At 42.5% G+C, this 25,908-nt stretch overlaps 1 protein-coding gene across 24 annotated transcripts in view; it reads right to left on the minus strand.

Moving 5' to 3' along the window:
* Positions 1-25,908, minus strand: part of ptprda (protein tyrosine phosphatase receptor type Da) — a 365,455-nt gene that overhangs the window by 138,936 nt on the left and 200,611 nt on the right. For 10 of the 24 annotated variants that reach the window (XM_085806361.1, XM_085806355.1, XM_085806357.1 and 7 more), the window contains exon 9: positions 21,491-21,528. The gene's annotated coding sequence lies outside the window, so the exon portion shown is untranslated. Of the gene's footprint in view, positions 1-800; positions 1,446-21,490; positions 21,529-25,908 lie in introns of those variants that run through there. The other 14 variants (XM_085806366.1, XM_085806371.1, XM_085806351.1 and 11 more) reach the window with 3 other exon arrangements.

Raw genomic sequence — 25,908 nt, forward strand, 5'->3', positions numbered from 1 at the left:
CGAAAATGTGTTCTAAAAATAAGAGATGAGACGAGGGATCTCTGGAGAGTCGCAGGTATTCACTTTGAAAATTCTTCACAATCGGCTCAGTGAAAAAGGCTTCCACAACTCTAAAAAGGCTGCTCGACATGAACTGTATTTACATGACAGTGTCACGGCTCAAAGTGGGCTTAAAATAACATGTTGGAGTTGGCCGATTCTGACAATTTTGACAACATACAGGGGAGCAGAGCGACTGCAGCCCGCTCCTGGAGCACAGTTAAGACTCAGATCCACTTAGAACGGTGCGTGGTGATGATTTCATAAAAAAAAAAAAAAATGAAAACAGCTTTCTGACATTGGTCGCCCCTCACACTCCAACACAAACAGCACACAGCACTCCCCCCCGCACCCGCACAATCACACACGTAGTTGAAAGTGCTGCTGATACTCCACAGAGTATTGACTGGTCTTTGTGGCGTTTTTCATGCTGTAATGAGGCTGTGAAAGGAAAGCGCTGCTGTGCCTATTCAAGGTTGCGCGCATTCGGAGGCGATTTCTGAACTATAGCTATACCGATGACAATTATTGACAGACACGGCCAGGTCCCTAAACGCAGCAGCAGCAGCCAGAATAGAGCCCGTTTAGATCAGGACCAGGGAATAAATCCAGTATAAATATGTGTAACGGATTACAGACAGGCCGAGTGTTTTGGAAGCAACTTCATGAGGCTCTATACGCACACCTGAAATCACTGCGGCAGCGACTTCAGTTCCGACTGTCACAAGCTCCAAACTCACAGGCTCCTCACACACTCTTACCTTATCACCATGTTGCGGTCACTTTGAAACTCAGTGTCTCCTCTTTTTTTTTCTCTTTATATAAAGACAAGTCAAGAGTTTGTTTTGTCTTTTGTTTTTCTTGTCTTTCTTTCTTCTTCTTTTTTTTACATCCAGTAATGACAGCCGAGTCCCGGGGAAATAAAACAACGTGGAGGAAAGAAATCCGTCCTCAGGTTCTTCTGCCTCCTTCTTCTCCGTCTGTTTCCCGTCTCTTCGCTCTTATTTCGGCTCTTTCCGCGACTTGTCCGCCGCCTCCAACGCATTAACGATCTTCGGCGGCGATCGGATAGAAAACACGCACGTGGAGCGTGTGCGGTATTATTCTCTGGTTCGGCTCTTGTCTGTGTTGTGCTCGTTTAGATCTTCATTTGAACGTGGCGAGACGGTGGTTGTGTTTGGAGAGTGCGGTGTGGACTGGCTGGGACACACAGCCCCTCGCGCGCTCTCTCTCTCTCTCTCTTTCTCCCTCTCTCTCCTTCACTCTCTCTGTCTCTCCCTTTTCTCTCTCTATCTCTCTCTCCTTCTCTCATTCACCCAGTCCCTTGTCTGTCTGTCTGTCCGTCTGACTGTCTCTTTGCTGAGACCAGAGCGCGCACTAAAGCCCCTGGTAGAGAAAAACGGGAGAGTGAGTGAGTGAGGGAGGGAGAGGGAGAGAGAGAGAGGTGGATGGGTAGAGGGGTGGTTGACGTCACTCAGCGAGGTCCCACTCTCCCAACTCTCCTGGATCAACTTTCCCCCCCTTAGTCCACTGCAGGAATGTGCACTTGGACATGGCTATTTTAGAGAAAGATTTGTGTTAAAGAGAGACTTGGGTGGGTGTGTGTGTGTGGGTGTGAGTGTGTGGGTCTGACTTGGTAATCATTTTCAGATGGTAGATTGTGAGAATGTGAGTGCATGAGTGAGACCACAAGTGTCTGTGTATGTTATTCTACAGCTGTAGACACATACCCCGTAATTGGTCAATATTAGAACAACTTGGGATGACTTCATGAATATGCATCAGCTACAGAATAAGTAAACACAGACTGAAAACGAAAACACCAGATTTTACTCTCACATATTCAAATACAAGCAACAATCCTGCAGTAAAAGCATCAAAGAATTAGGCAAAACATTTTTTACTCAACATTGAAATTCCTCACTATGCAGATTAGCCTGTGTTAGATTATTATATTACTAAGTAATTATCATTGATGCTATAATAGGCCTATAGCAGTCATTTTAATGTTGTACTTGGTCAAGATGGAGCTAATTCTAACCACTTTACATATTTTTAGGTAATTTATTCGAACAATGCATAAAGACTATAAAGCAGCCTAAAATGGAAAGATCTCAAAATTCTGTCCAGCTTTAGTAACTAGCTATTCTAAGTCATGAAAATCAGTGACTGAAGGGTATGTACTTACTTATTTTGACTACTTAGAATAGCCAGTAACTATAACTGTCAAATACATGAAATTAAGTAAAAAAAACAAAAAAAAAAACAAGTGTTCCTCCAAAATATAGTGAGTAAAATGATAAAGATCCATAAAATCACAACTCAAGTAAAGTCAAAGTGCCAGACAGTTGTACAGTACTTCAGTCAATGTACTTAATTACTTTCCCATGGTGATGCCTGTGCAGATGAACGGTGATGCCTGGCTTACATCAGTGCATTGTGGTCAGGCCAGTTTCAGCACAAACTCCATAAAAAATGTCATCTTGCACAATAAGGTCACTATAAACTCATCACTAAGAGCCACAGACACACTCCAAATCCCTGTAGGGATATTATATTGATTTTGTTGTCAGACTGTGCTCGAATGTGTGTGCGTGCCATGTCTGCTGGGGTGGCATAGCATCATTCCGTTTTGTTTAGTTTTTTATCAAAGACACTGTTTCTTTCTCTATTTTGAGAGGCTGCTGTCATCTACTGCATTCTATACTCCAAGGTCAGAAGTGTTACAACAGCCGAGCTGAGCACGACCCACCACAGTCCACGTGTATACTGATCTCACCCTTCATGTAACCACTCCCAGACAATTCATTCACAACGGCTCCACTGAACAGACAATGTTGCACAATAACATAGAAAGGGATAATATTGCTCCTGATAACACAGTCAAGTGCACGGTCCTCTGTTGTAGGGCTACAGAAAAATAACAGCAGTGGCCTGGGGAGACAGTTGACTATGACCAATTGTGTTTTGAGAAAAGTTGCTTTTGTGGCAGCAACCCAAACCTTCTGATGAACAACCTGGCCCTGCAGACACCAACATCTAACATCCAACAATAGTAGTCTGAGAGACAGAGAGACAGACTACTGCAGTCAGCAGATCTGTTTTCTTACCTGCACTCAGACATGTCATGTATCTGACTGAGTAACTGTGACGGTGATTTATACCTGCAAATTATACTGAATTCCATTTTCCAAGGGCAGAATTTGATACAGCCTCCGCATGTAGATTTATAGGTTAAAGGAAAGTGATGGTTTTGTGACAATGAACAATGGAGAAACCTGATGAAATTATGGTTATATGAACTATTGCCCTCTCCTGCAGGCTATGAGAAAGCGTAGTGGGTGTGATAGTTGTGTCTAGAGGCATGAAGCACTGTAGATCACAAATGTCTGCTTATCTGACTGTCAGCACAGCACTGATTTAGAAAATATTCTTATCTATCAGGAGTGCAGGCTGAGTCAAGGGCAACTGGACTTGGTTGGAGGTACTGTACTTAAACGCATTTCATCAAAGAAGATTTCCTCAGTCCTCACACGAGCATGAACTAGGGGGAAGCCGCTTGAATGAGAGGTCAAAGGTTCAACCTAACAACCCTCAATTCAAAGTGTCATGACCTGGATGTGCCAGAACCATTACAGCAGTGTTTTTCAACCTTGGGGTCGAGACCCCACGTGGGGTCGCCTGGAATTCAAATGGGGTCGCCTGAAATGTCTAGTAATTGACAAAAAAGATTACTGATAAAAAATATTTTTAACTAACTTTTTTAAAATTATGATTAAAAACACCACACAAAGTCACATCATGACTGCACATGATCACTTTCAATATTTTGGGAGATACACCTCACTTTTTTTCAATTGTTTAACCATACTGTATGTATGATCTCTTGAATATCACTGGCTGATAATACTACTCATTAGATTTACAATTCTGCTCTGCACCTAACCTTGTGCTTTCATATTACTTGCCACCAGCCATCACAATAATACAGCTGCACCTGTTGATAAATGAGGGGCGAGTGTAGGATTTATCAAGAGCGTGCCTCTCTGGCCTATTATAGCTGAACTTTGTCGCTCAGCGGGACACAGTCATCTATAAACCAACTGTCCTTCAGTGAGAAAGCTCCAAGACACAAAAAAGCTGAGTGCCAGGCTGAGAGAGAATTACCACACACTGCAAGTTTGCCGATTAATACTCTTGACAGTAGGGGGGCATTTAATAAAGTCTCGGTTGGCAATTTTTTTCTTTATTTGTAGGACAGTGACAGTACGTTACAATTATATAAGCCAACTGTTTGATGTACTACCTCGGGCATGTTTACATTCATACATGCGTGAGGTCACACAAAGTGTGGGACTGATTGACATTTACTATGTTAATACAATGCAAATGCAGCAATGGATGCTAAAGGTTATACAATATCAATATGCATTTGCTTTGGATGAATAATGTAGGCAAATCTTTTGATGTATGTGTTTCTCTGTGCACCTGCCTACACAGTGAATCTGTTGGGACTAATCTGACTTTACAAAACTAATTAGCATTGGATATTCTCATTTAATTTTAAAATCTGTGAAATTCTCTTTTTTTTTTTTTTTTTGTCTTTTCAGTACTGAACAATGGTAGTGGGTTGCCTTCCAGGCTGCCAAAGAGTCATTTGAATGCCATATTTAGTAATGACTTTGGTTAGGGTTAATATTTATGTACTGAATATATTTGGGATCAAGGATATTCAATTTAAATATTGTACTGTTTATGAGCATAACAAAGCTGTGGCAGGTATTGCTTTGGTTGCTATGTAGTTTATAAACCAAAATTCCTGGTAACTTTGATCTTTGACTTTCCTGAGCACCACCACCAGAATCATTTTCACTTATCCTCTGCAATAGCTCAACATCTAGTGGATGGCTTGGCACAGCACCGTGTTCAGTCATGAATGCCTTCCAGACGATGAATCACTTTTCCAGCTGGTGCCATCATGAGGCTGAAACCCATGTCTTTGAGTGAAAATGTCTCCTGGATGAATTTGCCATTGAATTAGAGAGAGATGCTAAAGTCCACCTCGGGATGGATGGAATGATTGTGATGACGTCTTGCTAAGTTTCAAGATGTGAAATGCTCTTTGCTTTACAGCCTGATGCATAAAATACATACCTACTAATTACATTCCCATCAGCCCAGTTTGCACTCTCTGTTTAGTTCTAATTAGCAAATGGTAGAATGAACACACTGAACTAAGATGTTCATCATAGAAATCATTATAGCTGATAAACATCAGCATGGCAGCAGTGTCATTGTATTTAAGCACAGCCTCACAAAGCTGCTAACATGGCTGTAGAGTCTTAGATTTGAAGTATTGTATAATGCTCCACTACACTACGAGCTCAGTCCTTGACGAGCCCTTTGTGAGTCGGCGGTAGAGTTAACAGACCTTGTGTATTTAAATGATACATTTTCTCGCAGCTGAATTTCTAGTGCTTGACCTTTTGGACTGTTTTACGTAGTTACCGTGTAAAGCAAATCAGTTTATGGATTTGGCAGATTTTATTTTTTTTCTTCTTCTTTTTGACAAGGTGCAACATTTATCTCAGCGGGAATAAAACTGCTTCTCAGAGTCATACTTCTCTGTATATCAGCTTTAAAGTGTGATTCATAGACGGGTAGAAAATCAATCATCTTGTTCTTTAAGTTGTAAGAAAAGATATTTGCTTTTAGTCTGCTAAGAGGGGTTCTAAGTAATGCTTGTCAGATGAATTTACACTAAGGACTAGGCTCAGGCTGGATTTTGTTGCTCGATAGGCTGAGGTCAGTTCCATTGTAACTCAATCCAATAACTGCCGTATCAGTTTAACACTTCAGATTTGGGTGGGCTGACAGATAGGCTACTTTAAGGAGGATTTTTCACCCCCTTCCAGGGACAGCATTTCAATCCCATATAGTTGTAGTTCTGATCATGCTGCCTGTTTGTAATTCTGCATACAAAATTGTCAATTTCACGTTTAATGTAAGACAGACAGACGTGAAAATACAATATCTTTCACTGTCAATCTCCCTATAGCCTGAGGTGCAGCCCCTTCTCACCCTTGACAAGTTGCTGGCGCTTAACAAATGACTGTCAGTCAAGTCATTACTCTCGTTTCTGCGACCCAAAGACAACATCATGTATAATACTGTGGAGAAGAGAGACAACTTGTCTGAATCAAAAACAAGGACTGTTGTTTTCAGCTCCTCACGCCCCAGAGTTGATACATTTATAGCCCCCACCCCCCAACCCCACACAGCCCCGATCAAGTAAACCAGTCATCGTAAAATTAATTTCCCCATCAAGCGAGACTCACGCTCTTTGGGATAACAATCTATCTTAAGCGGATAAATCTAATCCAATGTGTTGAGACGGATGGAGATTGACTTGTTTATGGCCGCTGCCCAAGCAGTCAAAAGAGGGAGAGAAGGGTGTGGGGGGGGGGTGAGCTAAGAAATGCCAAGGTGATATTACACACATCTCCAAGGCACGGAAAACGTAAACCAACACCTAACTCTAGACCTTGGCCGAGACATCTAATACTTCTCTCCTTCTTAGAATCTGTCAGACATGATGGATGACTTAGCATACAGTCTAAGCATACAGTCATAGTTTCATAAGTAATTAACATTTAGTCGAAACTAGGAGACTTGATAATCTCAAAGTTCATCACTGGGAAAACATGAGATTGTATGATGTGGTTGAAGAGAAGGTAAAGTTTGAGAGTGAGATTGATTGCTGTAATTATATACATAATGGGGAAGAAGTGGTTAATTCCCTGGTCAGATCCCAGACAGCTGTATATATGACGCCTTACACAATCGGTGATAACATCCGTATAATTCACTTAATGACCTACATAATTTGGGAACAGTGACAGGCGTATAACATGCCCCCCCCAGGGCGAAACACTCCTGAAGCCCCATTATTAAACGAGCCCTGTTTATGTTTCCACACGTTCCCTTGGAGACTCACCTGGCTCTACCATGGTTGTGTGAGCAACAATCAAAGTGAAAACATAAGGAAGAAAAATCCTCAGTCATTATTTATCGAATATGTGATTCTGACAAGACTGAGCTTATCTGCTTCATCAAGTCTATATGGGTGTGGGTTGATCAGATTTGATTGGCTGTGCAGGCAACATGATCAAGCAACCCCGCAATTGTCATCACATTTCGATTCAAATATTGCGTCGGTGCAGATAAATATAGGACAAATATCAACAACTTGGGCTGAAAAGGTTGTGTTGGTGTAGGAGCCCATTGCTCATAGTAAAAAAGCTGAGTGAAGAGAAAATATTTTCCCAGTGCCTTTAAATCCACTGCAACGTTGCAGTGTTGGATCAGGATACCTAAACCTGGACTGAGTCCGCTGGTAATACATTAGCTCTCACTGGTGGGTGCTGCCAAGCGTTTTACGTTAGATATTAACTATATTTGGTGCAGCTACCTGCAGCCTGGTGTCACAATGGCTACGGAGCCGACTGCACGTAGTCTTAAATTCTGGTGAAGCCCTGACTACGTGTTTAGTCCGGTGTGACATTGCCCTCAGAATGGAGGCGCTGACTCCAGGCTTATGTTGCATGTTTGATTGGCTTTGATTAGCTTTCACGTAGCTTTCGATTAGCATACCCAACATGGCACTGGTGTGATCAGCAAAGGCCACGGCAGTCGGGCTGCACGGCCAAAGAAAAAGACTTTAGAATTTAGATTGTATTGTCAGGAGGCAGCACACAGTGTAGATCACTGTTTATGATTCACAGTTCAGCGTAAAACAATGCATAATATATTGTCTGCCACAGAAAGGGTCAAAAGCATGTCGTCAATGACAAACACAATGTGCCACGCTCCAAAGGAGGGCGACTTGAACCCTTATGTGACCTGAACAGCTCCGTCTGTCGCGGGGGCGCACGGTGACGGGAGGCGCACGCTTACTCATCTGTTCTGAGACTGCTGAGTCATGAGTAGTCAATATCACCTTATTATGATGTCTAGCAGGATCTGATTCGCAATGAGGCTAGTGGATGGGACCTCGGTTTGATTTAGTTCAGTGTTGGCATGGGGGTGCAATGAGCTGAAAAGCAATTAGGTCCATTAAGAGATCAACTGGGATGGCGTGAGCAGCCATGGTGTGCAGCAGCCGGCGCAGAGAGACAAAGAGAGAGATAGAGATGGTGAGGGAAAGAGGTTTAGACAGATTGAGTCAACTTCTGGCTGACAGAGTGGCTCCGTGGAACCTAGTTCAGGACATCTGCCCAGTGAAACAGCAGAAATTTGTATCTGAATATGGAGTGTAAGTATGCACACAGTATTTGTGTGTTGGTGCCTGATGTACTGAGCACCATGGCTGGCGTTGATCCTGTGATAAGCACTCACCACTTCCCTCCTTGAGCGCGAAACAGCCGTCACCATGGATACTGTCGGATGCATTAACCATTCTGCTTTCAAGTAACATGTTTTTTCATGTAAATGTGAAACATCCCGATATATGAACATGTGGTATGTTCTCTATGTGGACACATATTCCATCTAATAAAGCACAGAGAGGTTATATGATTGCAAATTGAATGGTCTAGCCTTTGCACTAATGGACAGCACAAACAATAGAGAAAAAATCCTGACCATGGACTCTGCAATTTTTTTTCTATTTGCTTAAATAATATATAAGTCGGAGAAACAGATGAACCAATAAAAAAACAAAACAAAACAAAAAAAATTGATGGCCACAGCCTTATTTACCTCTTGATGGAGTGATGTTATTGCTTTGGTAAAAGTTCTTGACATGTTTGTTGGTAATGAACTTTAATAGTTTTAATAATACTTCTAATATTAATATTGTTACAAGTGCTGGTAATACGGCACCGTTAGGACACTGTTGTTTCAGTTCCTCCACCTCACTGTTTCTTTCCTCTCTGTAATTTCCCTCCTTGCTTCACTTCAAATAGGTGTTTCTGAACAAAAACTATGCACTCTTGCTTTCCCTGCACTCCCCGTCATTGTCTTCTCATTTATTTAAATCTTCCCCACTCTAAAAGCCTTTTACCTTCCCCTGCCGTCATCTTCTCCCAGTTGCTCATTTATTTGCCCGTTCTCTACATCCACTCCTTCTGCTCTCCATCTCCCCGACTTTCCTCACCCAAATTAATAGTGACACATACCTCATCTCTGTTTGTGTCTCTTTTTTCACTCCCTCTGTCTCCATCCCTCTCTCTTTTAGCAGGTGTGGGCTGGCATCAGGCATTTACGAGAAGCCTCTCACCATAGCCGACTGATCACGGCCATTGTTTGCGCCGGGTCCTCCATTTTACAGTTCAGTGTTCATGAAAAGGAGTTTTTGCCACTCCTATCTGTCACCCTTCTCCACCCCGAAATGTACTCTCTCTCTCTTCCTCTCTCTCTCTGGCCAGTGATCCCCCACTGACATTTTCACAAGCACACCTTCATCAATTTCACACCTCCGATGCCCTTCTATGCCAGTGTGGAAGGTAGGTGAATTGATGGGTGAGTGCTGACAAAGCTCGCTTGAATTCGAAGTCAGGTAGTGACAAAGTTCTTGAAGTGTAGGACAGGTAGGACACAGAGGGCCATCAATAACTATGTCATCAAAGCCCGCAAAATAAACAACCTCACGGCATCAAACAAGTGGTTCAGTCCAGGAAAAACACTGTTTCATTATATACAGTGCAACGACGTGCAGCTCTGCTTAAGATTTGCTGCCCCCTGTAGTTTGCATCTTTCCTCATTTATTCCTCCAAAGATGAGTCATGCAATGTACGCCATAAATCTAGCAACGCAATAAAAGGTGTGATGGAAAAAGCCATCCAGAAGGTAAACATCCTCTGAGCTCGCTTCCTCCCTTTAGTCTTGGGAAATTTGGCCGTTCTATCATCAGCCAACTGGTGCATTTATGGGCTGCTAAAGTAATTGGCGGTAGCGGCAAGATCTCGGCTCAGGCAAAGGTAGCACATTCACCTCAACACAGCCTTAAGCTAAATGCTTCATTGAAATAACAGAGAGGAGATGGAAGAGGAGGAGGAGGCGAGTGGAGCAGAAGAGAGTAGCAAGGTGCCTCATTCACTGGCTCAGGGGTTTATGGGATTGCTCCCAGCTGTCACTCTGTGTAGTGAATCCGCAGCACCGTAATATCTTAATTGTTTCAAATTAAATGCTCGTAAAATGGCAAAGGAAATGAGTTTTTCTCTCTGGCTAATCCAAAGCAGCCCCTTGACTTACATCTGGGCCCGCTTTAAGTGAGAGGGGGTTTAAAAAGTGGAATGGCTCCCACATGAGATGGCTATGGATAGGCTGGTGTGGAATTAGTTTTTATAGGTTGTGAACTATGAGCCTATCAATGTGCAAATGCGAATCACGTGTCTCGGAGCATCTCTCGCTCTTCCCAGCATTTTCCCTGTGTCTACATCTTGATCTTTCCCCTCTCTTTCCTTCCTCCGTTACATGCACGCAACAACAGCTTATGTGTGTATTTCTGTATGTTTACGTGGAGGTTGTGTGTGCACGTCGAGGTTTATCATAATAAACAGTCTAAATATCCTGTGGGGATTGACACATTTAGTCTTCCCCCATCTCCCTCCGGCACTTGTGAGACTCAGCTCATTCCACAGCACATTCAAATCACTCAACCAGCTAAAGCGATCTGAATGACATCAGCCTTGATGTCGAACACACACATACATTCACGCATGCATGCACGCACATGCATAATGCACACACACACATACACGTTAGCCAACATGCAAACACATACACACCTAAAACCCTTCCCACTTCAGTCACCAAGAATAATCGGTTGATGAACTGTTATGTAACAATAGCTCAAACTATACATGCTTTACACACACTAAACATGCACCCTCTGTGTGAACACAGTATGAAATGCTTCTCATGGCTTTTCTGAACACAATTCCCAGTCTGAATGGATATCAGAATTTCCCATTAGCCCGTGTAAACTTGACATCTTCCCTTCCATTCTTGTATAAATACCAGCTCGAAATGAAGCCCCTAACAGGCAAATCCAGCAGACAATTATGTGTCATTACGCCAGCAAAGTGGTTTTGCGGTGGGGGCCGTAGGTGGTGGCGACGGTAGGGGCAGCGAAGTCGATTATCGTAAAATGAAACACTAACTGAGAAGGCCTGACACCTCTCCACTTGGAACCAGAGATTGATTGAAAAAAAAAAGAAGAAAAAAAAGAGAGGAGAGAGGAAAAAAAAAATCCTAAGTGTCATTATCGCCTTGCAGCGGAGGGAGTGGCTTTCACTCCACTCAGCAGCGGATGGTGATACAAGAGAGCCGTGGTAGAAGTTAAACTGACAAGTGCTTGAAAAGTTTCTGACACTGGTGCCATCAATAGTGCCATCTGCTGTTAGGAACATCTAGAGGAAAGCAGCGTGTCGGCATTTGACAAGAGTCACAGGATATTAGGTGTCTTTGTGAAGTTGTCTGACATGAAGGTCCACAACCTCTTTGTTATCCTGTTGACAAGCCACTATTGTTATCATTATTATTATTATTATTATTATTATTATTATTATTATTATATAGGTTGTAATAGTTCATGTGAGGATGAGGAATGAAACAAACATCGGTGCTTTCTTAGTTCAGTACAAAGTACCTGAATATTTCAAGGTTGTGGATACTCAAAGTGTGTATGAATGTGTAGGCTATATCACACTGTCCTTCACTGAATCCATTTTTCCCTTCCCTCTGCCATACTCTACATTAAGGTCCATCTTCCACTTCTTGCCATTTATTTTACTTTCCCGTGTGCTGTGTTGTTTTTAATGCACTGCAGAGCATTCTTCATCCTTTCCTCTGATGCTTCACATCCCATCTCTCCCCTCTAATCTCTCCTCCCGCTTCTTTCATTGCCATCTCTTTCCACTCCTCCCCTACCCTCTCTTCCCGTCTCATTCTGTTTTTCGAGCGTCCTCTTTCCCTTTTCTCCCCCTTGTCATGTCTCTCATCACCTCCACTCCACTTTTGTATTTTGGTTTTTTTTGGTTTTTTTTTCCATCGGCACACTGCACAACTTTTCCACCTCCTCTCAGCTCCCTCATGCTGTTAGATACTCTCCCACCTCTCCTCTCACATTTTCAGTTTTTTTCTCTGTGTCTCTCCTTTTTACTATTGTTATTACCTTCCCTGTCCTGTCTGTCTGATTATCTTGTTATCACTGTTCTAGCAGCAAATTCCCTTGACCCAATCCCTTTCGCTTTCCCTTATCCTTACCTTTTGCCCTTCAACATCTTATTTCTGTCACTTTGACTTCTTCCTTTGCACCACTTCACCGGCCTTTATTTTCCCCCTTTTTTTTGTCTCCTCTCCTTTAACTTATCCTCCATTAGTTGCTCCTATATTTTATGCCAGAATATGCCTTATCACTGGCAGTCTCGCAGTCTGTCTCACTCTCCCCTCTCCTCCTCCTCTCGCTCTCTGCCATGTTTGTGGCCTTTCGCTCTGTGCACATCTAATGGCTGGGGTGTAATCCACTGGCTAATCTGCTGACAGCCTGTGTGACAAGGCATTAGCTTTGTGTCACTGCCTACCATGCTGCTTCTCAGCATGTGTGTGTGTCAGAGAGAGTCAGGAAAAGAGAGAATAGAAAGGGTCTTTAAATGTTTGTGTGTCAGTATGCAAATGAAATATGTTTGTAAAACTTTGTGCAGATGTGGTGCAGTGTCAATCGGGGCTTGTACGTGTTTTTTTTCCTTTTCTTTATAATTTTTGCTCAGTGTCAAATGGAAGCATAAAGTTGATAACTGTGGGTCCTTAGCTTTGCATGACCTTTCACCTTTCTATTTTCCCACTATTTATGTCTGATGCTGCCCCCTTTTCCCCTTTATGAGTGATTTCTGTTTTAATAAGATGCCAGGTCAGAGTGCCTGTGGAAGCAGCAAGAGGCAGACTGGGCAAGATGGTTCAAAATAGCCTTGTCAGGGTGTCTTGCTGCTCTGTCAGGCATCCAGCCATGTCAGATAGGGCTCAGTTTGTAGCCAAATATTGGATTTTCTATTATTTCCACGATAATAGCTGGAACATAATTGTCTTTCTTTCAGCAGATGCTCCTTTTATTTCATTTGGCGTCGAAGACTGCTGCTCATATTAGGGCTGCAACTACTGATTACGTTCATTATTGATTATTCTTACAAGCATTTTTCCAATTATCCAATCAATTGTTTAGTCTATACAATGGCAGGAAATGGGGGGGAAACAGTTTAGAAACATGCGCTCAGTTTCTTGGAGCCAGCAGCAATGTCTAATAAAAAAATTTCGGAGTCACGCCAAACCAAAATATATTGAATTTACGTTGATATAAAACAGACGCAAGCAGAAAATCACAACATTTAAAAGCTGGAACCAGGAAATGTCTTTTTGCTAATGACCATAAACAGTTAATTGATTATCAGAATCAGAAGTGGGTAAGTGTGCTTTTGCATGCAGACATGTAACTCTGTGGCTTTGCATATGCTGCACGAAGGTCTGCTTCCTCATCTGGGCTGCACGCAGAATTTACCTTGCACTTGTCTACATCCCATCTCTTTTTAGCCTCTATCCCTTTCTTTAGTGGTCCCCTCCCCTGTCTCCACCTGAGTGATCCTGTTATCACAGCTGACCCCTCACTGGATCTGTCGACAGCCAAAGAGATTACACCGAGGACCGCCGAACACATTGGGCTCCCCGTTTGAAAAGGGGGGAGAGATTGCCTGATCCCCTGATGCTGATAAACTGGTCGAGGCTTTGGGGATTCAAGAAGGTCTCATCGGGAATGGGGTGTTGTGAGACAGGAAGGGGGTGCTATGGCCGACTTTAAGTCCACTTCTAATCACTGGGCTTTTCAGAGGGGATAAGGGAAAGGAGAATGGAGCTTGTTTTGGGATGGAATTAGGCCTTGATGGAGCTGGGGATAAGGTTGTTTGGCTTTGATTTGATCACAGTGTTTGTTTGAAAGCTTGTGAGTAGCATGTTTGATCAAATCTGCACTGTGCATGGAACATGCTACCCAGGTTGGGTGACATACAATGATAGTAATAATAAGAAATCCAAAGCGTAATACTTTGGTAGTCCCTGAAGGAAGTCTTTCAACCACCCTCTACACCTCACTGGGTCTGTTTCAGGAATAGAGCCACTTGTTGATTCATTACCTTGCACAAATCTTCTTTGAACTTGTGTCAGCAACAGGCATACGTCAGGCAGAGCATAATCTGGCTTTTCATGGTTGCTCATACTTGATGTGATATTAGTTGTATTGGCACCGTGCTACCAATGCCTTCTGCACTGAACATTTTCCAACTAATGAATCACAATCCCTGGGGACTTGTGATTCATTCCATTCATGCTAATTTCTGGGTATTCCTTGATCCATCCCTCCAAACTCCCTTTTTTTTTTGACTGCTGCCACATGGGGGATACTTCTGCCATTCAAGTGAGAACACAGCACAATTATCATTGATTCATGCACCATAAAAGCAGAGCAGAGTGAGACAGACTCTTATGAAACGTGGCTTGCCAAAATACTGTCAGAGACAGAGGTTTGATGGCTCACTCGTCCGTGGCCTCCGCATCATGTTGTCTTCACCAGCTGTTCTTTGACAGAAAGGGATTCTTCCCGCAGTGTGCAAAGACACAGCTATCAACTTAAGAGGCTTGACAGCAACACACTATGGGGCCGTTTTTCTACTGTATTTTAATAGGTATTACTGGTGGAGCATCTGCAGATGGCGTAAGACAGAACAACAGCCACAAATTATGTAGAAAGAAAATCTGTGAAAGCAGAGTGGAACCCTGGTGCTCTCTTATAGCATAGTATTTCTTCACAATTTCAGTTTGTCACTATATAATGTTGTTGCACTGAGATATGTATGTTTGTAAAAATGTACACCATCAACATTTTTCCAGCATTTTATGGTGGTTTTATGTCATGATATTGAGTGACTGCAGTGGAACAAAGACCTAGAGAATTGCACGATCCAATGCAGTCCTAGGAAGCAGTGAAAAAAAAACTGCCTTTTATTGATCTGTCCTAATTACAGGAGTCAATAAAATTTATGGCTTTCAAGCTTGCCAGAAGCCACTTATATGGCATACTGAGTTGAGCAATCACTTCTAATGGCGAGTGATCAAATGATATACTGTTCTGCCGAACAAAAACAGTATGGCGCAAACAAGAGTATAAAACCCAGTCTGGAGCCAAACAAGGCTGTCACAGCTGAGGTGTTGTTCTTTTACACGACAACTGATAGCAATCCATGTAAAGAACCACTATGTGTGTTTTTTCTTTTTTTTGTGGCTTCTCAAAAGTCAGCGTTTTACAACTATTTTAAGAGCCTTTTAAAAACCACATTTCCTTTGTGGAAACATGCTGTTCTTTTTTATCATTTATTTATCCAGGTAAAATGTTTGTTCTGTCTTCAATCCGCATTAACCAGGGTAGCAAAAGGTGCAACTTCATTCTCCATTATAGTCAACATAGATGAGACTCAAGGCAATTTGTTTAATGCAGTCAAAGCCACTGTCTTCCTATACAGACAGTAAAAATCCAATGTACAATACAATGCATGCTGCTGGGCTTGTTGATGCTGATTGTGAGAGCAGGGCCAAGCTTCCAACACTTAGTAGATCATCGTAATTAAAACATAAATTGGAGGTATTGAGCTGCATGCGGTCGCCAGCGCAGGCTCCAGCGAAGCATTGATTCATGCATGCACTTGGAAACAACTGCTCTGCTTTGCACAGAGTAAAATATAGAGGCCTTGTAAATAAAATCAATAGCGAACAAGATGCCTTGGCTCTTCAAATAGTGGACAGTGAATTACAACCAGGGAGCTAATGCTAGAAGTATGAGCAAGTATAGCACACGGGAGAGATGCGTGTTTTGCCGTGGATGCTGGTTGACATATATAGTGCATTTAAGGTATTTAATGTTTGCGTCCGTGGAGAAAGCTCTTAGGAACACTGGCAGATTGATTTGGATGACAAGCTGAGTGTTTGAAAGCATCAGAGGAAAGACCAGGAGACAGAAAAGAATGTCAGCTTCATCTTCATTTCGCGTTAAGATGTTGAGTTGGGCAACTGCACAAAAACGCACACTGCACTTTTCAAGCTTAAAAAGTCAGTTGACCCGCTCCCGCCTCCCATAATAAGTGCTCCCTACTGTGTCTCAGTGTTAAGAATCAATTATACCTGCTGACAGCTAATACAAAGGAGGAAAACACGAACCACAATTTGTCATTTACTCATAAATTTGTGGAGAAGACATTAAAAGAGAAAGTTTTTTTTGACACAACAGTAACCCCAATGAAAAGGCATATTTTGTCTGTCATTTCCTCACTAAATACTGAATATAAAATGTCCTTGTAACTGTCAAATGCTTCCTCCAGAAACATGTTTTTGTGCCGGAGTGAGCAGAACTAGGCAGTATGGAGCTTTATCTCAGTCGGCCATATTTGTTAGTTTGAAAGCAGTCCTAATTTACCCTGAATACATAGGAAATTAGTCCTACTTAAGATAGTCAAGAACAAGAAAGCTTTGAGCACCCAGTGGACTTTGATGTGTATCTGAAGTCTGAATAAGCCATAGTCAAAGTCTGTCGTCTGATGATTGGTCATAGAAAGGATATAGGTCTGGAGTAATAACAACACAACCCTGATGCAATCTTTATTACGCAGCAGTTATATTTATACGGAACAATAAGAAATAAGCTGCTGAAGTGCAATCCTGTAAAAGTACCCATGTAGAGAATCATATACCCAGCTTGTGAAATTGTATTTTTCCGATAGGTTTGTACTGGAGAGATTTTGTTTTTCCTCTGCTGCTTTTCCCCCAGCTACTTTCTCTTGGATAGAAGTGGCACATAGGGTCTGCTCAGGAAGTTACCTGAGGAATAATCCAATCAAGCAGAGTTTTTAAAATCACGCTATTCTCTGACTTTAATCCAAGTTCAAGGTTCATTCTGCAGTTTTCTTTTCTTTGTAAAGCTAATATAGCGTGATGAAAGAACAGAAGCACAAGTGTTGCTATCTACAGAGGTGCCATGTGCTGTGGCTGAAGGAATATTCCCTAAAATGGCTCTGGGCACGCACCTGAACCCAGTGCTCCACATTTATAAATTTACATCTTAAAATGAGTTGCAGATTTAAAGCGATAACGCTGCAGCAACTACATAATCTGTGGCTGAGAAATATGACCGATAGATTGGACATGGACTTTGATTCACGCCTGCGTAAGCACTGATTTCTAGGGGATGTTTTAGACTGATCGTGGTGCTGTGGGCAGTGTCTTTGACTACTGCCAGTTTCACATAGGGACAAGAGAGGGATCAAGAGTGACTGGGGAAAAACCTAAAAGAGGGAGGGCAAAGAGAACAGCAGTAACAGATGAGCACAGGCATGAAGACAGCTATGGTTGGGGAAAAGCTTACAGTGAAAGAGTGGGCTTAATGTATAGGGAAAATTGGAGAAAATTGGGGAGAGTCAGGCAGGGGGAGATAGCAAGGGTAGAGTGGCAGGAGAATGAGAGAGGGTGGAACAGAGGGAAATAAAGGAGGGAGATGAAGGAGAGAGGGGAAAAAATGGAGGAAAGCAAAGGAAGGTGGTGGTGGTGGAGCTTTTCCTCCCAGCCGTCTGCTGCTGTATCCTCAAAGCAGCTTTCATCCGCCCTCACATAAAGAGTCTAGTCTAGCTTGAGAAACCCCTCTGCAAACTCCACACACACTTACAAACACAGACACACACTCATCATGCCAGAGAGTGTCCTTTGACAGTAATCACCGGTCTACTTTTTGGCATCGTACAAAACCCTTTTCATGCCTCTGTGCAGCCACAGGCATTATGTTCTCGGGGTGTCCGTCCCTCCTTCTTTAAATTTGGCAAAAGCATCTACTTTGATTTGACTACTTGAGGGTTAAACTCCTCAGAGTTTTTTTTCTTTGGTCAGAGGTCAAAGGTTAACACTTTTTTTTTGTCCATACTTTAAGAATTCAGACTCTAATCCAAATACACTGCTCAAAAAAATAAAGGGAACACTTAAACAACACATTGTAACCCCAAGTATATCACACCCGTGTGAAATCAACTTGGGCCGATAATTTTGATTATGTTATATTGTTCTCAACACACTCTACTATATATTGAATAATGATTTTAAACTGCAATATTTCATTAATTGAGATCTAAGATGTGTTGAGATCTAAGATGTGTTGTTTAACTGTTCCCTTTACTTTTTTGATCAGTGTAGATTTCAAGCAAATGTCCAGTAGGTTATTAGCCTGACAAGCCAGACTATATCACTAAACTGTATACAGTAGTCTGGAAACGACCGGTAGACCTCGGCTCAATCCAGGGGGCGGGATGAAGGCTGTCTTTCAAACTGCCTCTACATGCAATAGGGTAGCGCTACGACTAATCAGAGCAAAGAGCAGGATGTCGTTAGCCTGACAAGCCAATTAAAATGTGTGTTGTCATCGCGTTAAGCCCGCCCAACGACTCTCTAAACAGATAGAGCGCTGTGATTGGTGAACAGAATCGGTGTTCGAGACTCAAAAAGTTCCTACGGCTCGTTTCTAGACCCACCTACGGAGCAAATATTTTTGCTACCGCTAGGGTGCGTCTAGATTTCTAGGCTAGTAGGTTATAATAAAGTGATCCAGTTGGTCAAAAGTCAACGTCACTGTGACAACATTTTGTTCTCTTTACTGAACATTGTCTCTGTGTCTGTTGAGTTGTTTCCTGTTTTATTTTGAAGTTCCTGTCTTGTCTTCCTGTGTTGATTACCTCATGTGTCTCACCTGTGTCTAATTGCACCACCTGTGTCTCGTTTCCTCATGTGTGTATATAACCTCTGTGCTTCCTTTGTCTCTTGTTGGTTCATTCGTCTTCGTCTTGTCTCCGTGCTGTCCTGTTCTGATCCTAGTGTTGTTCTACATTCCTTGTGAGTCATTGGTTCTGTTTTTGAGTTGTATTCCTTTGCTACTTATGTCCAGGACTTACAGTAGGCCTGTTGACTTCTTAGTTGATACTTGACTTACTTTGTTTGGACTTTGAATCCCTGTGTTGTTTTACATTTGTTTTTGAAATAAATAGTTTTTGTTACTTTGAACTTTGGTCTGCATTTGGGTCTGCATTTGCGTCCATATTTGAAACACTGTCTACTGTCATGGCAACAACTTTGTGTTCACTCATCAATCAATCAGCGTTATTGGCGAAACATATGAACACATACAAGGAAATTGACCCTCAGTTGTATTTCCATTTTGCAGAAATAATACCTTTTTTAGTAGATTCCTTCAAAGTCTGCACTGCATATATTATGATCCTGGACAGACATGGATGTCAACTGCACTTTGCCAGTTGGATACAGAATTATGTTAGGGTAAAATAAAACATTACTAGGTACATAAAGAATGCACACACACAGCAACGCCTAAGTGAAAATACACACAGCCTGACTAAATGCTTGGAGCTGAGAGGAGACAAAGGAGCAGCTGACTAACAGAGTATGACATGTCCAAGACCTATCACTAATTATGCCCCCATTGCTACAAACTGTTCCCTACTATGATCCACTGAAACAGGAGAAAGGAGAAAAGCCTGCAGAAGTTGTTGCTAATAATCTGTCACAATTAACAATTTAAACTTTGAAAACTGGAGGGATTATTTTAATTTTGTTACTTTTTCCAAGTCCTCAGATGTGAAGACTGAATGCAATGGAACTACAGCATGCAGTTCATGCGTAGCTGGGAAGAATAGTTTCTGATGAAGAGAAATAAACAGGACTGGGTAATCCATTACTTCCTGATTGCAGAATTTTCCAAACTCTAGATCATTCAAGTAGCAAGAACAGTAGTTTATTTCACAATTTCCATTGTTTAATACAAGGGGGGAAAAAGCTGAAAATGATGACAATTTACTGATTATCTGGAACAGTTTGCATGTTAATCAGCTAAAGGAAATAGATTTAATGTAAACATATGTTAAGCCAGCAGCAGTTATTCAAAACGGAATGGTTTGCAGGCCTATAATACGTTCCCTTGTTTGGAGTGGAGGCTGTGATTAGATTCACCCTGATGAGTTCAGTCTTTTCTGGACGCAACACTTGCTTGCAGGTGATTCATAGTCATATTGTGTTTAACTGAGACATTCACCACTGGCTACTAGCAGCAGTCAGTGTCTAAAAATGGCTTGATCAGACAGATCTATGTGTGGGAAATCGGCCTTTCTTCCAACTCAACTGTGTGATTTACGCTTGGTGAATTTCCATTTCTTTTTCAAATAGAACACATGCATGATTATTTGGCAGACACATCCCCCTTCTTTTCCTGTTAACCATTAGCATCACTGGGTATGATTTAACTCAAAACTAGTTTTATTCATGCACATGTACAGTACTGTACATCTCTGTGGGGGGAAAAGAAAATCAAATCTGCACCCACACAACATTATGGTACTTGACCAATTTGACAAGATGTAGCATCTGCCTCAGAAAGTAGGTAATGCAGGGTTTTGCATATAATGTATTCAGAGGAAGCTCTCTGTTAATCTTGTCTTTTGCACGGATGAATAACAGTTCCCTTGTTTCAAAGACGGACCAATTTTCCCCCAAAAATGTTCCCTTTTTAATTGAATCTTCAGCTCTGAAATACTGACTGATCAAGTCACAGTGAGGGATGCATCATCCTCTTTTGTGACTGGCTCAGGTTCACTGACTAAAACTATCATAAATTTACCAACGATTGACCAAATCCAGCCTCGGGTGAAATAGAGCAAATGAATGGCATCGCAATTAGGAAAAATGGGGCACTCTTCTCTGTTGTGTCCTCACTTTGTTGTTAAGGCTGCCAACAGTGTTTATTTTTACCTCTGATTTTTCCACAGTGCAGCTATTGGACCTTGTCAAGATGCTGGCTACGTCCTCAACAAACACACAGCCATGGATACAACACAAGAACAAGCAGATCCGGTAGGTTTTGCAAACACACTGCACACACACTGAAAACACCCACACAGATTCTTGTTGTTACTGAATGACCCACATGCCCACTTAGATTTGTGGCACTCCTCTAGTCCTCCCACAGCGCACTATTGCATGGGTAACGGAGATGATGGGCGAGGCTGAGATGTTGCAGCATGCCATTTATCTCTGTCAGACGTGCTTGAACACAAGTTCTTATTGGCTGGGCAGCATTCGTGATTGCTAAAGCGGCACCCCAGTCCCTGAGACCATGCTAATTAAACAGTGGGGAGAAAAGAGCAAGAGACCTTCACACTCTAGCCTCTGAGGCGCCGTTCTGCTGCAACCAGCATTAACACACATTCCGAGAGTGAACAGAAATGGAAATCCAGCTTAAAATGCCACGACCCATCTTTGTTGTTGCCTATATAGTGATTGTTGCATCAGATCTGATGTGAAAGCTTACCTTTCAGCACTCAAGCAACCTTCCCAACAGTTCAAGAGCTGCAAGACAAAAAAAGCAAACATGTTAGATTAGTTTATTCATGTCGTCACAAAGGCTGTTATGATTAAAAGTTGATGTCATTTGTGGGAAAGAGTTCAAGAAGCACGGGTGAAGATAGCAATGGATTTTGTTGTTGGGAAATAATTTTAATCACAGCTACAACAGCGTAGTGATCAGCTGCCCTGAGCTGAGCACTAATTCAGCGCTGCCACTGCTTTTTATAGTGTAAAGGGCAAACATTTATTACCCACTGATTACATTTGGCAGGCATATGTGTCTGACACTTAAGCTCTTGTAATTTTCCAACCCAGTTACAAAAACCTCCTCTTCACCACTGATATTCAATCAGCGCTTGAATGTGGTATATCTCCCATGGATTTCATTGGGGCACACATAAAGGAGTTGTGAGAACAAAGGGGAAATGGGAGTTAGGGGGGCACTGAGCAGCTTTTTAGTTTGGTACTAATTAAAACGTGGGCGGCACTGAAAAGGTCAGAGATTGACCAAAAAAGGGGTAGAAGGGGGCATGTCACTGCTGATTGTGTGCACGAGGCGCTCAAGGTCTTGTAGATTAATACCAAGTTCACTTTCAAAAGGGGAATGGGGAGAGATGGGTGAGAGAATTAGTCGTGTGACTGATAAACAGCATATCTCCATGCTCTGTTCCCATCCCATCCCCCTTTTTCCAAGCTGGGAGATAAAATTCAGGCTTGGCAATGGTTGCCAGCGCAATTGATTCTGGCAGAGGAATATGACTGCAGAGTATGAGGGCTAAGTATCTGAATAGCTGCTGTCAAAATGCTGAAGGGGAATTTATTTCCTAGTTTAAATGCAAGCTATATCATGGAGTTACTGAGACTAAATGGCTACAGTTTGATGTACAGTATGCTGCCATTTCACTGGCATATAATCATGAGGCTGTTCTAGGCACAGGCTTATGGCTGCTCTGCATAGTTTCAATGAATGCCCTGAAATCATACAGTCATTTACTTGCATATGACAAATTCTTTACCTTTTTAAATACAGTACTGTAGATCGTCCTTGAACTATTGTTGTAATTAATATGAGTTTAATATACTCTGTGTTGGCTTGTTATGTGTGAAAATGGCATTTACTACTACTGATGCAAGCACAATCTGAGAGGGAACAAATGAGAGCGAGCGAAACACAACAGAGAGTTGGGTAGGAGGAAATTGGTTGCCCCATTGTGTCTGATCCATCCCTCCACTAATAAGGTTTCTTGACCAGTTGGGAATACAGAAAATGATTAATAGGTACACTCCAGCAATCAGCAGGCAATGAGAGAGCCACCTGTCAGAGGTCCTACCGCCCTTCCTAGATTTATGGCTAATAATTGGCCATGAATGTAGCCACTGTGGTACTATCAGAAGCTCACAGGGTCAGCTGGTTGGATACAAACGGAGTGAAATCAATCTGTTTGCTTTGCGCTGCGAGTGTGTGGAGATGCAGAGAATAAATTCCAGTGGGGAATTCAAAGGGTAGCTCCAGACAGTAATGTTCCTCCCTTAAAAACAGTCACATTTAATGGAGCCCGAGCCTCATAGTGTTCAAGTTGTTAGAATGGCAGGCATCGCTGCGAGTCATTCAGCAGCATGCAGCAAGATAGTATACTTAACCATACTAATTGAATAGTTTGAAATAATTTGCTGCTGAGTGTACACTCTGTACATTTCTGTCTTAACCACTCCACAGAGTCCAATATGTTTAACAAGTGCTGTCTGCTCAGCCGCCGTTTGACAACATCTTGGTAGGCTCTAGATTACGTCTTAAAAAATCCCCACATAATGAACCTAGCATGTGTAATAACTGGAGGAATGGACATTATGACCTTCTTAAAACACCATCTGTTGGCACAGCACAACCACAGCAAAGCGTGATTAGCCAGTGAGGCTGACAGAGTCACATTATGTGATACCCACAATGTTCCACTGCATTGTAAATGACAAAAGACAAAACACACACGTTGCTTAATCTGAAACGCTGCGTGTATACGATGCATTCACAGAGATTTCATTCAAAACCCAATAGAAACATGTTTCAGTCATTGTAATCAATAGAATGGGATGACGTGGTGGGAACAAAGGCCACTGTAGATCACATAAAAAGGGAAACGAGAGCTTTGTCAACGTTTGACATTTCCATTTGTATCTGTGACAGGCGTTCAAGCCGGCAAAGAAAGTGATATTATCCGGCTGCATGTAAATATAGTCTGGGAATATCAAACTCCATCAACAGTGATGATTTGATGCCTACCTAAATAACCATGGAGATGACAGGCCTTAGCGCTCCATTTACTCCAACGCTGATGTCACCCATCTCCCCCTTTTACATTACCAGTGCCCCTCCCCCCATGTGCAACACTTTTTTCCATCGCCTTGAGTTTATATACTTCTATTACTTTTTCTGTATTTGAGACCTTTCTTTTTCTGTGCACCTTGGTGTCAGGGTCACTGTCCCCCCCAGCCCACCTAAACCCCTCCCCCACCCCTTGCCCATTCCCCCCTGATCTGTCTTTTTTTTTTCTCCCCCCTTTCGAAATTCTCTGTCCATTGCCCTCTTGACAGCCACCCATCAACCTGAGTGCAATTTAAAAAGCCCTTCAACAGCTGCCATTCCACAGGGCTGGCTATCAGTCCAGCTGCCAAAGCCCAGACAGGGACTCTGCTTCAGCAAGCAACTTTGAACGTCAGGTTGGTTCCCCCAATTCCAAATGGACTGAAGGTGAAAGACTCTATTTCTCAAAGATTGGTTCATCTGAAGACAGGGTGACCGAGGTGGAATTTGGAGGCGGCATCGCTACTTCCTCCCTCACAGCACAACACCTTCCAGTGCAGTGTTGGGGTCTGGAGACAAGTAGTTTTGATTTTATGAAGGCCAGATGAATCTGATTTAATAACACCAGAATGAAGCGATGTGCTGAATTTGTAAACATTATGAGTCTTTGGGGGAAAAAAAGGTCTCTCAGAAGAATTCTGTTCGGTGGAATATTTGTGGTTCTGCAGAGATTTATCATTTGCCTCTGTGTGTTGGAGCTGGAGCAGTGTGCGCCCGCTCGCCTGCCCGCCCTGCTGCCCGCCCTGCTGCCTGCTGCCTGCATGCACACATTGCATACATTGCTCGCACGTGTTGCCTGAAACTGAAACGAAGTGAAAACAGCTCAGCCTTGAGGCTGGGCAGCCTGCTGCTGCGCACTTCTCTCCACCATATGTCTTTGTCAAAAATATTTGCTGTGCGCTGAATGAGGGATGAAATCAATCCAAGTGCTATTTTCCCAGTTGCTTCTTCTTGAAGGCAGCAAAAAAAAAAAGTCCTGATAGTTGCCAGATCAGCCCACATTGTCAAACATAACAACTGGCCACCAGTGACATTCACAGACGGACCATCTGGTCTCGTGTGTCCAATAGTCGTTTAGGGGGAAAAAATGAAATGGCTGAATCCTTTCTCCAGTGTCAATTAGCAACTGGAAGAGATAGATGTGAGAATAGCTGTGGTGTTATGGACCAATCAAAGATGTGTGCTATGTGTCAGTTGGGAGATGTGTTGAGGTGGTCCATGGGCACCAATGCAGTAAAATCTTTCACTTAGAATGACTGAACAGATGTACTTGCTGGCCTTCATTTTCTTTAGTTTCACCCACTCAGCTGGACTTCTGGTACAGTTTATCTGAACTGCCTGAAGATAAACTCAGCAGCACAGTGAGGTTGTGTCAGGGCACTCCATAAGTCATAATATGGTCTAGTTCTGAATTCTGTTACAGCTGTATTTAGTACCGAGCTTACTGAGCTGTGTAAAAATGTGACATGCGTTTGTCATATCCACTTTACATTTTAATATTGGTCTCATGCAAATATTTAGCAGTGCAATGAATGCTCAGCCTCTGCTAATGCAGAGCTCTATTTATTGAAAGGGTATTGCAGCTTTATTGTGAAGCGCTGCATATAGCAGAGGGAGTGACGTTATTTCAGCTACTGCTCCTGGACCAGTTACAGCCTTTGTGTTGGGGACTCTTACTGTCCGCCAAAGCTTTTAGTCCATTGTGTAGCAGCATCACTTTTGCCCATAGCCACAAGACCACATGAACAAAAGCTCCAGTTGGCTGGGTCACACTGCGCTGTACCTGGGGGATGTAAGCATGTTTTGCATGGACTGGGGAGGGTAATTGCTGGGTCCATTAACATGAGAGAGGGGCTGCTGCTTCCAAGCTGAAAAATTGCCCTAAGCGCGCTGGCATTATGGGAAGGCATCTTCCCTGATTCCATTCACCAAAGAAAGTTAATCGAGTTGAAGTGGGTCGTCTAGAGTTAAATTAAATCTGCTGCCAATGGAGCGGCTTTGATGTAGCAAAGATTAAGCAATTG

This window comes from Trachurus japonicus, chromosome 18, assembly GCF_045865225.1.
Source record: "Trachurus japonicus isolate A0001 chromosome 18, Traja_1.0".
Taxonomy (NCBI): Eukaryota; Metazoa; Chordata; class Actinopteri; order Carangiformes; family Carangidae; genus Trachurus; species Trachurus japonicus.